Genomic DNA, 10346 nt, shown 5'->3' on the forward strand with positions numbered 1-10346 from the left:
GCAGTGCAACCCTAACCTTCACCCAGTGCAAAACAATGCCACACTCTGCAATGCAACAGGCTGCAATGCTACCCTAACTTTCACCCAGTGCAAAGCAATGCAACAGACTGCAATGCAACAGACTGCAATGCAACCCTAACCTTCACCCAGTGCAAAGCAATGCATTGGAATGCAATGCAACCCCAACCCTCAGCTGTCTTCATGACCTCAGTGCTCATTTCATCCCCCAGCACACTGTGCCACGTCCCACACCCAGCACTGGGCAAACCGGGGAGCAGCACAAACACCACCTGTGCTGCACAGCAGAGCATCTGCTGGGAAGAGGTTTAAAATGAAGTTGAGTCTGTGCACCAGCATCAGAGCTAACTGAGTTAGAGCCCATCACTGAGCCACAGATCCACTTTTCCACGAGTTCTGAGCACCCCAGACTCTGTTCTGCTTTGAATTAACGCAGCTTCTTTGGCTCTGCTGCTGTGCAATGCTTTCTGAGCTGCCCATCCTCCTCTCACCCCCACGTCTGCACTCAGACCCACGCTGGAGGCTTTGCACAGAGCCCCTCTCACTGCACACAAGGATAGGGGTGCCCAGGGAGGATCCCAACCACGAGGTGCTCACCTCCTTGTGCCAGCACCCCCTGCATCACACAGCCCCATGTGATCACCAGGTTGAACAAATGCTTCGTCCCACCCCAATGATCTCCTTTGGCTCCATGCTGTCGCAGAGCATCGCGGGGCTGAGAGAGCACACAGCACCCGCAGGTCAGCACCCCTTCCGCCTTCAGCCCCATTACCAAAGCCCCTGATTGCTTTTTGCCCCATTAGCACGGTGCTCCTGCAGCTCACCCCACTGCAACCTCACGCACATTATTGCAGCCATCGCCCATTTCCCATCCCCCAAAGCCCCATCAGCCACCATCTCCGGCCCCTTCTGCACTTTATGACCTTTGCTCCTTTGGTCTCACTGCTTCCCCAGTTTGCTCCTGTCAGCAAATTCCAGGGTCGCTGCACTCTTTGCTTTCTTGGTTATTGATCCCTAAATCCCTCCCATGGGGACTTTCCCTCCTATTGCCTCAGTCCTGCTCCAGCTGCTCCATTCCTGCTTCCTACCCACCCCAGCACCATGCTCTCAGCCTGTCCAAGCAGCTCTGTCTGCTGCCCAAATACAGGAGCATGCATTGCACGCAGACTTCACATGCAAGCAGCAAAAAGCAAAGCTTAAAGTTGCCAAGGGGGGATGGATTAGCAGTAAGAACTTCTGGGCAGGTCGCAAGCTGCATTGCACCTGCACAGCATTGCGTTGCAACCAGCACAGCACTGCATTGCAACCTGCACACCATTGCCCCAGCACAGCATTGCATTGCAACTTGCACGGCATTGCAGCCTGCACACCATTGCGTTGCAACCTGCACACCGTTGCAACCTGCACACCATTGCATTGCAACCTGCACAGCACAGCGCTTCTGCTTAATCCAGAAGAAGAACAAAATAAGAGCTTTTCCCCCTGCATGACAAAAATGCCGCGCCATGCCTACCCAGCAGAGCCCTATTGCAGCCCCCTCCCCTTAATTAACCCCCATCTCATCAGCCCCAGCTGCTCCGAGCTGAGATGTGGCTGCTGTGTCTGAGCACACCCAGCCCCAAAGCAGCTCCTAAGGGGAATCCATGTCAAGCCTCCAGAAAATTGGGATCTTTCAGAGCTGCTCCTGTCAGGATCCACAGCATCCCTGCTCCTTTGCTTTGTAGTTGGTGTGTTTGTTTGTTTGCACTCGCTTGTCAGCTCCCCCTCAGCAGTGTCCCAGATGAGAGCAGATTGCATGCTAATAAATTCTGGATTGGCAGCAGCACCCAGAGAGGGGGGAGAAGAGCAGCTTGAGCTACAAAGGGAGCATCCGTGCTGCACCTGTGTTTGGTTCTGAGCCCTGGGAAGGCGGGGGGGGGGGAGATGCAGGATGGGGCAGGAGCAGGGGATGGGACGCAAGGTGAATCAGTAGCAGGCAGTGGAATGCACAGCACTGCACGTGCAGCAGTGCTCACCCCACCTCTCCGCTCACCCTGCCCATGCACACACACACCGCTGGTGCAAACCCCGGATCCTCCCCCCCCCATCTCCTGCCAACCCCCGGGATCCAGCAGCAAAGCTGAGGGCTGTTTCCTTTTCTTCCACGAGGAGTGTAATCCCCCCTTTGAAAGGCACATCCTTCTCTTGATGCTTCCTGACATTAATATTATCATCCCCAAGCAGCCGCAGAGCCCAGCTGTCGCCGGCGATTAGGGGGCTGACACAGATCGGTGCAAGATTTCACCAGCGTCTCATTACTGCTGACTCGGGTTCCACGCGCCTTATATAAGTCATCTTGCATCAACCTGTCACTGGAGGCACGGCTCCGCATGCTGAGCAGGGGTGGCTGTGGGGGACAGTGCCATATCCCCCCCCGGGTTGGGGTCCCGTGTCTCTTTCCAGGAGGATTTATCCCTATGGAGCATCCTGAGCTGTGGGGTAAAGGGCGGAGCGGGGCTCAGGGCAGGGAGCTTCGGGGACAAGGAGAAGGGACGGCATCCTCTCAGCTCTCAGCATCCCAACCCCTCGCCCAGTATCCTCCCCACCCCCCCACCCCGCATCCCCGAACCTCCCCCCATCCACAACCTCCCCCCCCCAACAACCCCGCCACCCCCCCGCACCCACTTGGTGTTCCCTCATCCTTGCCCTGCTCTCTCCCGTCCTGATCACAAATTCAGGGGGGATCTTAGAGGCAGAATGTAATTACTGTGGCTGGAGCGGGGCCAGAGCTTCGCAGTGAGCACGGGGACTCTTTCAGAAAGTGCTGTGGGTTCATTAATGGCCTCAAAAAGCCAGGCTTCCTCTCTCCGTTTGCTGCTGGTGGATTCTTTGTGCAAGCACCGTGCAGCCTGCAGCCTCCAGCAGCACAGTGGCTCCTGAGCACTGCTGCACAGCCAGCTTGGGGACACGTGGTGTCCTTGCAGCCCATGCTGGGGGCCAGGATGCCACCGTGTCCCTTCAGCCTCCCTGCTGCTCTGCATGGCTTGCATTCCTGCTGTGCAAAAGAACTAGTGTGGTCATGCATCCCTGCTGTGCATCTCTGCTGTGCAAAAGCACCAGTGTGGTTGTGCATCCCTGCTGTGCATCCCTGCTGTGCAAAAGCACCAGTGTGGTCGTGCAACCCTGCTGTGCATCCCTGCTGTGCAAAAGCACCAGTGTGGTCGTGCAACCCTGCTGTGCATCTCTGCTGTGCAAAAGCACCAGTGTGGTCGTGCAACCCTGCTGTGCATCCCTGCTGTGCATCCCTGCTGTGCATCCCTGCTGTGCAAAAGCACCAGTGTGGTCGTGCAACCCTGCTGTGCATCCCTGCTGTGCATCCCTGCTGTGCAAAAGCACCAGTGTGGTCGTGCATCCCTGCTGTGCATCTCTGCTGTGCAAAAGCACCAGTGTGGTCGTGCATCCCTGCTGTGCATCCCTGCTGTGCAAAAGCACCAGTGTGGTCGTGCAACCCTGCTGTGCATCTCTGCTGTGCAAAAGCACCAGTGTGGTCGTGCAACCCTGCTGTGCATCTCTGCTGTGCAAAAGCACCAGTGTGGTCGTGCATCCCTGCTGTGCATCTCTGCTGTGCAAAAGCACCAGTGTGGTCATGCATCCCTGCTGTGCATCTCTGCTGTGCGAAAGCACCAGTGTGGTCGTGCAACCCTGCTGTGCATCCCTGCTGTGCATCCCTGCTGTGCATCTCTGCTGTGCAAAAGCACCAGTATGGTCGTGCAACCCTGCTGTGCATCCCTGCTGTGCAAAAGCACCAGTGTGGTTGTGCATTCTTGCTGTGCATCCCTGCTGTGCAAAAGCACCAGTGTGGTCGTGCATCCCTGCTGTGCATCCCTGCTGTGCAAAAGCACCAGTGTGACTGTTCATTCCTACCGTGCAAAGCACCAGCATGATTGTGCAACTGTGCTGTGCAAAAGTACTGATGTGGCCAAAGCATCTGTGCCGTGCAAAAGCACGAGTCTGGCCGTGCATCCCTGCCGTGTGAATCACAGGTTGGTGGGGCATCCCAGCTGTGCAAAAGCACCGACGTGGCCGTGCATCCGGGAGCGGTGTTTGCAATGTGACCCCGCTCCCCAAAGGGCTCATCAGCACCGAAAGCAGAAACGCGTCTCCTCTGTGCAATTAATCAGAGCAGCTATTTGGAAATGAAGGCAACCACCGCTCATCAGCTGGAAGTTCCCCCCACGCTTCTCTTGCCAGAGGTCCGAGGGTGGCAGATGATGAAAAGGAGCTCTCTTGGATTTCTATGTGTGCTTTTTCTTATGGCTGTATCCATGATTGGGAATGTTTGGGATTGGGAATATTTGGGATCGGGCATGGAAGAGCCCCACGCAACCCCAGCTCACCTCATTGCTATGTGATTATTTCCATCTTATCTCAGGCAGGTAATGCCAACATCTCCCTTGTTCCCAGGTGCTTTAGTGCCAAAGATCACATGGTTGCAATGGGCAGATCACCCTCATCCTCCTCATCTTCTTCTCCCTCCTCCCTCTCCTCCTCTCCCTCCTCACCCTTCTCTCCCTCCTCATCCTCCTCATCTTCTTCTCCCTCCTCCCTCTCCTCCTCTCCTTCCTCACCCTTCTCTCCCTCCTCATCCTCCTCATTCTCCTCATCATCCTCATCTTATTCTTCCTCCTCCCTCTCTTCCTCTCCCTCCTCACCCTTCTCTCCCTCCTCATCCTCCTCATCTTCCTCATCCTCCTCATCCTCCTCATCTTCTTCTCCCTCCTCCCTCTCCTCCTCTCTCTTCTCACCCTTCTCACCCTTCTCTCCCTCCTCATCCTCCTCATCCTCCTCATCCTCCTCATCCTCCTCATCTTCTTCTCCCTCCTCCCTCTCCTCCTCTCTCTTCTCACCCTTCTCACCCTTCTCTCCCTCCTCATCCTCCTCATCCTCCTCATTCTCCTCATCCTCCTCATCTTATTCTCCCTCTTCCCTCTCCTCCTCTTCCTCCTTTTCCTCCCCTCTCTCCTCTTCCTCCCCCTCCCCAAGGAAGCAGACAGCTTCACTAAGCATGCTCTGAGTCTTTGGGTCCCCCCCGCTCTCCCCCCAGCCCCCCACCCACCACCCAGTTGCCATCAATGAGAGCCATAGGGCCGTTAATTTTATCAATGGAGAAACGGGGAGGTGGGGTTTGCTGCGCTGGGTAATGGGAGCATCGTGTCTCCAATTAAAGTTTGGAGGATTCATCTCGGAGCCAGGGCCGTCAGAGCTGACATTTATTGGGCTGTCAGACTCAATCTCTTTCAGGAGCTGCTTCCCCGAGCAGAGTGGATTATACATCATTTATGCCTTTGCTATGGGGGAACTCAATTTGGGGTGGTGCTTTTATAGTGCGCGTGGCTTCGGGTATCCGTCATGTTGTGCTTCCTCTGATGGGAAAACACCACCTGACCCCACTGCAATGAAGCCCCTTCATTAACTCTCATTACTCCCGCATGCAGAAACCCGGAGCAGAACTCAGGGCCCCCCCGGTGAGCTCCTTTCCCATCCCTATTCCCCTTCCCTTCCCCTCCATCCTTCCCAGGAAGGCTCAATGCTGACAGCTCTGCTGCTTTCCTCATCTGGCACCACAGCCCTATTTTTATCCTCTGCTTTTGTGGCTGCTGCTCCCCGACCTGCATGGGGGGACACGAGGGGATGGGAAGGGATGGGAAGGGATGGGAGCTGCCTTCTGCACAGCCCTCAGCCCCATTGGGATGCACTTAGGGGCTTTTCACCCATTTTCACCCACAGTGATCCTGCATGGCTTCGGGATGGTGCAGGGCTCTGTAGCTCCCAGGCGTCCCACATCAATCCCGTATCAATCCCGTATCAATCCTGTATCAATCCTGTATCAATCCCAATGCAATCCCATATTGATCCTGTATCAATCCCATTCCAATCCCATTCCAATCCCATATCAATTCCATTTCAATCCCATTTCAATCCCATATCAATCCTGTATCAATTCTGTATCAACCTCATATCAACCCCTTATCAATCCCATATTGATCGTGTAGCAATCCCATATCAGCCCCCTATCCATTCCATATCAATTCTGTATCAGTGTGTCCAGTCCCCATCTGATCCTCTCTGCCCTGGAGGTACCAGGCTTGGAATGAGGGGTGCTGGGCTGAGCCTGACTCTATTTATCATCCCTGGGGGGCAAAGAGAAGGACCCCAACCCTGACCCTGACCTTGCAGCACAACCCAATGCATCTCAGCCTGGATGATGCTGCCCATGCCCCCATGGAGGGGAATGGGGGGTATCCTGCTCTGCCCCCCCAGCTCACTCCCATCAGCCCCCCCCAGCCACCCTATTACTGGAATCCCATCTCCCAGCAGCTGCCTGGCTGGGGTTATTACAGGATATTATCCAGACCATTTGCATGGCCACCTCCAGGTCATTTCGATCACTTTAAGCTACTTATCTGCCCATTTCTTCCCCATAATATTTGCCTAATTCGATTACTCCGCAGCCTCAGCATGCGGCAGCCAAATAATCAGGAGATATTACCCAGAGCAAGTCAACTGCATCCACATCTCCCACTGCTGCTCTGCCCATCCGGGGCTCTGCTGCTGCCCTTGCATGGGGGCTGCGGGGACAGCAGGGGACAAATAGCACGGGGTCAGGTGGTGAGAGCAGGCAGGGCTCATTTAGGGGGAAAAAAGAGCTCCCTTCAAGCTGGGAAGGGAGATCAAGCAGCAAAGAGGGATGCTCCCCACCAGCCCATTGCAATGGGATTTGGAGGAGCCACACCAGCTTCCAGGCTTGGTCCTTGCAGCTCCTGGCACGTCGAGTAGTGCTGATGAGAGGCTCTGAGCTAATTGGCAGCAGTACTGCCTAATGAAGATACAGTATGCATGGGGGAAACTGGGAGCCGCCTGGTTTCCAAGCTGGACACATCCAATTTGTGCTTGCAGCCTTGGGGAGCTCAATTAGGGCTGTCCCTGGCTTTGCTCAGCAGATCTCAGCACTCCCATTCCAGCACTGCAAGGGGTGCTGCAGCCCCTGAACACCGCTGCAAAAGCAGGCTGTGGGGATCAGCACTCTGCTGAGCTCATTTGCTCCACTGCAAACTCCATTCAACAATTTGCCCGGCTTCCCAAATCCGGCCTGCTGCATTCCTCCAGGCCAAAGGCAGGGCAGGATGCATGCAGCGTGCAGCGGGGATGCCTGAGTGCAAAGCATTCCTGCAGTGCATGCGTGGGGATGTGCTTTGCAGCTGGAGCTTGGGATGCAGAGCAGCACAGGGGGACGCTCGTCCAGCTCTGAACATTTCAGAGGGAAAAGCTCTCTGCCTTCACAGCTGATTTGTGTTTTGCTATTGGCGTTTGTCTTATAAACAAAAAATGAGGAGGGTTTTGGGGGTTGGGGTAGGAGGGGGGAAGTTTCCTGGCAGGCACAGGGCTGGGTTTTGTGATGGGGCTTTCCAATGCCTTTCCCACGGGATGCTCGCTCTGTGCTGGCAGGATCTGCAGCTCACAGAGGGTTTTGGTTATTCACAGCATGGAATGGTATTCATTGCAGGAATGGCAGCGAGATTTGCACCCTGCAAACACTGCGTGCACCCCCAGCTCGGGGTGGGGGTGCAGAGGGTGGATCTGCTCAGTGAGAAACGTTCCCCTGAACGTTTTGCTGGATGTGGTGCTGTTCCAGGGGTGGAGGGATGGAGATGGGTGCTGCCTGCAGGGACAGGTAGGGATCAGATGGGGAAGGGATGCGCCGCCGTCGGGCTGGGAGCAGAGTAGCTATAAATACGGTGCTGACACAGCAGGCAGGGCTCAGAGTGCAAGGCAGACAATAAAAGGAATCGAGGGATGTGGGGACATGGCAGGGATCATTGCATGGCTGTGGGCATCTCTTGTGATGCTGCTGCTCCGTAGGGGGTCTGCGTCCCTCCCTCATTGTGAGGCTGAACCCAATTGCACGGGGTTTGCAGTGCATCACTACTGCTGCCCGGACACCTGCTGCTTTGCTCATCCCCCCCCCAGCACATTGCATGGTGCAGTGAGGTCACTCAGAGCCCCCCCACCCCATTGGAGCCCCTCTGCAGGGCTCGCCCCCTCCCCACCATCGCGTTGATCTATAGGAATGTAATGCTGCTTCCTGCCAAAGGGCCCCGTCCTGCTAACAGCGAAGGCACGGGAAGCTTCATTTGATTACATCAGATCCACTCAGGCACTCCCTGCCCCAACGCAATCCATGGCAATTACCCCTCCCTGCATCCAACCAGGAGATGGAAATCTCATTCCCCAGCACCAGTGTGTGTGTGGAGGGGGGGGGGGGAGCTTTTAGTGAAACCTGATGTCATCGTTGCCTGATGCTGTGACACTGCAACCTCACCCCCCGCTCTCCCCCACGTCCATCTGCAAAACCCCATTTCTTTTTCCTGCACTATCCCCTCCATCCTGGTGCAGAGGGAGCAAAATGCCATTTGCACACAGAAACCAGCTTTGCAGGGTCCCCTGGTCCACGTGGGCTTGGATTTTGTGGACGGCTTTGCCACGCGTTGCTCCCAACCCCTGCAGCTCTGCTCCCAAATGGGGGACGAGGGAGGGATAAGTTTTCCCTGGCAGAGGTTAAAGAGGGAGGATCAGCTCTGGAAACAGCAGCGAGGGAAAAAATAGCCCGTGTGTGCATGGAGCTGTCGGGGTCCATCAGCGTCGGGGTGCAGCAAGGACTCCCATAGCCAGTGGCTACGAGCAGCTGCTGTCAGCAGCCCTGCAAATAGGATCCCTAAGGAGATTCCCAAAGGGAGAGAGGGGTGACGGTGCCATGCTGTGGTTCAGCCCTGGGATCTGTTCTTTGAGGGCACCCCGATGTTGGGAGGAGGATGGAGACAAAGCACTGCCCCGACGGAAAGCCAAGGGGAGTTTTGTGCACTGATGGTTGGTGCAGCCTTTCCCAGTGTGCGTTGGCAAAGGTGATCCGTGCACTTCTGGGTCTGCATCCCCTGCCCTGAATGGGAAAATCATGGAGCTTTGGAGCAAAAAAGGAGCACATGGTGCAGCCCATGGCATGCAGGAGGCAACGCATGGATGTAACTCAGTGCCGTGGCTGTCCTGGCCGTGGGAGGGGACACCAGGATGGGGCCTTTTGGTGAGGTTGTGCTGTCATTCTATTTGCTCTGTGTTGCAGCATAATGAGTTTGTTTGCTTTCCAAACACAAATACGTGCAGGGCTGTATTAGTGCACACACCTTGGATCCCAAATCAGCCCCTCCTGAAGGCTCAGCCTCCCTCCTGCATCCCACATCCCCAAAAGCCTCCTTGTGTGTGTCGCATCTCCCTCTACAGCAGAGTGCCACCCAACCCGACCCCCAGTCACGGCTGCACACTCAGGGCCCCCCTTGGCTGGAGGGGCTTCCAGGGGCTGAAATCCTCACTGGGATAAGGCAGCAAGGAGAGGGGTGAGATTAACCCCACAGGTCCCTGCAACAACCCCGCACAAAGCAGCCATCCTTCAGCTCAGGGAATTAGGGCAGGGATATGGGGACAAGGACAGAACGAAGAGAGGTGGTTTTGTCTCATCAGGACTGGCACTGGGGGTAACCCTGCAGCAGGAAGACAAGTGTTAGCACACGGTGCGACGAGAGCTGACAAAATCAAAGTGATGCCGGGCAGTTAAGGACACTGCTTGGCACTGCTGTCTGCATTTAGGCTCCGTGAAGCACAGTCACATCCTGCTAAGCTGCTGTGCGCTTTTTGGTGTTTGGCTTTTTTTTTTTTTTTTAATAATAAAAAAAAAAGCAAAGACAAGCAAAGGAGAGTAAAGAACAGGAGAAGAATAGGACAGGAAGGGATGTTAAACAGGAAGCCTCGCTAACGATTATTGCTCTGATCTGTTGTTCGTGCCATCCCCATCTTCCTTTCTGCATCTTCACCCAGCACGGTGAGCTGTGCCAGCACCTCGCTGTCAGGGGCAAGGTTGTGTGGGGAGATTCCTTATCAGCTCCAGGTAGAGGCAGAGAGGTGCTCCCAACCCCACCCTCATCTCCATCGTCTCCATCTCTATCTCATCCCCATCCCCATCCCCATTTCCATCCCCATCCTATCCTCACTCCCATCCCATCCCATCCCATCCCATCCCATCCCATCCCATCCCATCCCATCCCATCCCATCCCATCCCATCCCATCCCATCCCCATCCCCATCCCCATCCCATCCCATCCCATCCCATCCCCATCCCATCCCATCCCATCCCATCCCATCCCATCCCCGTCCCCGTCCCCGTCCCCGTCCCCATCCCCTTCCCCTTCCCCATCCCCATCTCCATCCCCATCCCCATCCCACCCCAATCCCATCAGATCCCA

This window comes from Meleagris gallopavo, chromosome 24 (assembly GCF_905368555.1).
Source record: "Meleagris gallopavo chromosome 24, MGAL_WU_HG_1.1, whole genome shotgun sequence".
Taxonomy (NCBI): Eukaryota; Metazoa; Chordata; class Aves; order Galliformes; family Phasianidae; genus Meleagris; species Meleagris gallopavo.